A 4,922-nucleotide genomic window follows, 5' to 3' on the forward strand; every position below is an offset into this window, starting at 1 on the left:
CAGTATAATACGTCTTTTGATTTCCTGACTGCTGGTACCAAGAGTGTTAATGGTGGATCCAAGTAATATTAAGTTGTTGACAGTTTCAATCTTTCTCCATCTAATATGGTGTTGCCCATTGATCCAGCGGTAGGAATCTTTGACTTCTTGACAACGAGTTGCAATCCATATTAAAGGCTGTATTCTTTGATTCTTTGAAATAAGAGCTTCAAGTCCTCCTTCACTTTCAGCAAGCAAGGTTATGTCATCTGCATAAAACAGGGTAAATTGTTGAGCCTACTAGCCCTGATCCTGATGTCACGTTCCTCTTCATAGAGCTCAGCTTCAGTAATAATTTGCTCAGCATACAGATTGAATAGATATGGAGAGAGAATACAATCCTGACACAGTCCCTTCCTAGCCTTAAACCATATAGCATTTCCTTGTTCTGTTCACACAATAGCCTCTTGGTCTCGGTATTAACTGCGCATGAGCACAATTAGGTGCTCTGCTGTACATAGACAAAACTTTATTCTGTTGTTCATGGGGTGACAGTGAATCAGAGCACAACATAACAGTAAATGTATTTTAATTTTGATGTTGTTTACATTCAATATTCAATTTGTATCAAGTGTACTTATGATACCTACATATACATGATATATACATACTGTGTATATAGTTTATACTTCAACTAAATCAGACTTGCTCTACTGAGTCAATTTAAACTTACAGTGACCCTGTATCACAGTAGAAATGAACCTCAGAGTTTTATTGGCTGTAACGTTTCCAGAGCAAGATTTCCAGGCCTTCTTTCACTGCACTGCTGGATAGGTTTGAACAGTTCATCATTACATTGTTCTCAGGTGTCATTGAGTCACCCACATACAACTCCTAGGGGCCCTATGAACAACAGATAGAAACCTTACACTATCCTGTGTCATTAATACCATTAATAGTCTAATGTAATCCATTTGCACCACTTAAAAACTTTTTAATGCAACAAAATCTAATGAACAAAACAACTATGAGATATCATCTCATCCCAGTGAGAATAACAGAATTTAGCAGAACAGCAAGCACGAATGCTGGAGGGGTTGCAGAGAAGCTGGAACCCTTATTTACTGTTGGTGGGAGTGTAAAACGGTGCAGCCGCTATGGAAAGCAGTATGGAGCTTTCCCAAAAAGTTGCAAATAGAAATACCATTTGACTCAGAAATTCTCCTACTGGGAATTTACCCTAAAGAAACAGTAACTGTCACCCAAGCAGATATATGCACACCCATCTTTATTGCATCTTTGTTCACAATAGCAAAGAGTTGGAAACAACCCAAATGCCCATCAACAAATGAATGGATAGAGAAGCTGTGGTATATTCACACAGTGGAATACTATGCTGCATTGAAAAACAAGGAAATCATGAATTATTATACAAAATGGGTGATCCTGGAGGACATTATGCTGAAGTCTCTCAGTCACAAAAAGACATATATGGCATAATGTCACTGTTATAAAACAGGACTGTCATGTGGACCAGGGGAAACTAAGAAAAGAAGGGATAACTAATCTACACAGCATTGAAACAGAAAAGGGAGAGAACTGTACAAAGGATTATATAATTAGGTATTATCTGTATGTCAAGAGTCCAGAATAAGAGCTTCATAGTAAAGTCGTCTGGGGTGGGGGTGGGGGACTATATAACAATGAAAGGACTTTTTTTCACAAAGAAAAAAGTTATCTGGGTGGGAAGAGGGGGCCGAAAGGAAAATGTGCAACAATGAATGATTAGAAACCCAAGTTCTTTATAAACCTTCATTAAAATCTCAATTTAAAAAAACTAATGAAAAAACTTAGGTAATTTCTGTTTTATTTAAGAAAATTTGTTGGAATTTCTGATAACTTGGCATTTATTTATTTGTTATTGTTTATGTGTCATCAGGTCACCTGCAACTCAGTAAACCTATGCATAATAGCTCTGAAGTCTGCCCTGTCCTGAGCCAATCTCACTGTCTCCAACACACCTACCCCTATTTCCCCAGTTACTGTGTCAATCCATCTCATCCAGGCCTTCCTCTCTTGCACTATCCCTTCACACTTTCAAGCATAATGTACATTTCCAAGGATGGGTCCCTCCTGGCCACGTGCCTCAAGTATATGAGACGAAGCTTCAAAATCTTAGCCTCCAAGAAGCAGCTTGGTTTTACTTTCTCTGGGTCAGACCTATTTTGTTCTCTTAGTGATCCATGGTATGTTCAGTATTCTTCTCCAACACCACAACTCAAAGGCATTGTGTCTTTTGTCATTCTTGTTATTTTCCAACTCTCTTATACATAGCAAGTAGTTGCAAAGATTATGGCCTGAATACAATGCACCATAGTCTTTAGACTGACACTGTTGCTCTTTTGCACTTTGGAGAGGTCCCTGAAAGCAGATTTTCCTGATGCAATTCATCTTTTTATTTCCTGAGAGTTTTTTCCTCTCTTGGTTTTGTTTCCCCCCTACCTCTTTGTAGCTGGTTAAAATCTATTATAATTTCCCCCCTCATTGGTGACAAATTACACCTGGAACATTATTTATTTTGGGGGGGGTCTAAAAATGACCCCTTTCTTTACTGGGTTAACACAGCCAGATTTTAAGATTTTTTTTTTCCTTGCCAACAGTAAACTTTAGTTTACCTGATTTAAGCTAATTCCATAGATCAACCTCTCTGAAAAGAATAATAATTACTCTGTGATCATGTTCTTTTTGTATTTTTACTTCCTCCTTCCTCAGAAAGTAATATTTCCCCAAGCATGTGGCAAGTCTTGCAAACACAGGTTTCTTTGTGGTAGGGGTTTTCCAGGAGACCGTGTGAAGGGTCTGCTTGGGCAGCCGACTTAAAGAGACATTTAGAAGCTGCCTTTTTAGAGTGCACAATCAAGGACAGGTGCGTACATCATCTCATGTGTGTTTTAGTGATAAATGTTGTTGCTGCAATGTTCCCTGTTCTCACCAGACGCAGCCAATCTCAGGGGGCACTACCTGCAGTCTGTTCCTCTGCAGCTCTCCTGCCTAATTTAGAGGCTTAAGCTGCCCATTTTATTTTGTGAAATTTACAGCCCCCAAAAGGATCCGATATAAATCAGGTCCAACATGATGACAACGAGTGAACGTATTTGGTGTACATGGTATCACAAAAAAAAAAAAAAAGAAAAGAAAAAGAAGCGAGAGAGGAGAGCATAGAGCAAGAGGGAATAATACTCTTCCCATATTCTCTCCTGGGTTCCTAGTTTCCATTCAACCTTCCTTCCTGCCCCTTTCCTACCATCTGAATTTTGTTTTTGGGTCAATACTGCCCTTTTGTCTCATATGTTGATTTGTCCCAAGGACTATGAGGCTATTGCTCATTTCATGGGCCCGTCTGGCCTAGTGACAAGAAGCTGCGCTGCAATCCCAAATGCCACATGGTTCATGGCCACCAGGTGCTCCATGGGAGAAGGATGGACAATCTCCTCCTGTACGATTAACCTGCTGCAGGACCAGCTGTGAGTTGGTTCTTACTCTATGGTACACAACAACAACAACATTTAACTTCAAGATCATTTCCAAATGTCCTAGCTTGAAAGTGTCTCTAAAGGTCATACATAGCTTCAGAGGCTTCAACAGGCTCAATCAAACCAGTAATTCTGATTTTAACTTTTTTCTACATTTTCCTCTTTTTCTGTCTGGAACCTTATGTTGTGATCCTAGTCAGAGTGGTAGGTAGAGGGGCACCACCTGTGTCTTCTGGTCGCAGGCTGAGGTTATGTGTTCCACAGTCCTTGGACCTCCGTGCTTCCTTTTGTCTTTGATTTTCATTCTTCTTTGCTTGACAAAGAGAGAGAACATCAGTTGCACCTTAGATGGCTATGAAAAGTTTTTAAGACCCCAGTTGCTACTTGTTGTTGTTGTTGTTGTTGTTATGTGCCGTCAAATCACGTGCGACTCACAGTGACCCTATGTACAACAGCACTAAACTCTGCTCAGTCCTGTGCCAATCACACTGTCTCTGATACACCCATCCCAATGACCCCAGTCACTGAATCAATCCACCTCATAGGTCTTCGCCTCCTGCGCTGTCCCTCCTGCACTGTCCCTCCACCCTACCAAGCATGATGGCCCTTTCCAAGGACCGGTCCTTCCTTACAACATGTCCAAACTATGTTAGACGGAGCCTCAGAATCCTTGCCTCCAAGGAGTCGCCCAGTTTAACCCTTTCCACGATGAATCTGTTTGTTTTCCTAGCAGTCCATGGTATATTCAATACTCTTCTCCAGCACCACAGCTCAAAGGCATCAATTCTCCTTATATCCTCCTTAGTCATTGTCCAACTCTCTGATGCATAACAAGTAATAGCAAAGATCACGGCCTGTATTGACGCACCTTAGTCTCCAGAGAAACACCATTGCTCTTCAGTACTTTGGAGAGGTCCCTAACAGCAGACTTTCCCATGGCAATACATCCTTTAACTTCCTGGCTACTTATGCCAAGAGTGTTGACTGTGGAGCCAAACAAACTGTGTACAATCTCAATCTCTTCACCATCCATCCTGATGCTGCCAATAGGTCCAGTGGTAAGAATCTTTGTCTTCTTGATATTGAGCCTCAATCCATATTGGAGGCTGCAGTCCGTCACTCTCTGCAGCAAGCACCTCAGGTCCTCCTCAGTTTCAGCAAGCAGGGTTGTGCCATCTGTATAACACAGATTGTTGATAGATCTTCCACCAATCTTGACCCCTCATTTCTCTTCATAGAGCCCAGCCTCTCGGATAGTCTGTTCTGCATACAGGTTGAAAAGGTATGGAGATAGGACGCAACCCTGGCATATGCCCTTCCCAATTTTGAACCATGCAGTGTTTCCTTGCTCTGTTCTGACAACTGCCTCTTGTTCCAAGTATAGGTTTCTCATTAGCACGATCAAGTATT

The sequence above is a fragment of the Elephantulus edwardii genome, unplaced genomic scaffold, assembly GCF_000299155.1.
Source record: "Elephantulus edwardii isolate Elephantulus edwardi_28Jun2011 unplaced genomic scaffold, EleEdw1.0 scaffold00090, whole genome shotgun sequence".
NCBI classification, from domain to species: domain Eukaryota; kingdom Metazoa; phylum Chordata; class Mammalia; order Macroscelidea; family Macroscelididae; genus Elephantulus; species Elephantulus edwardii.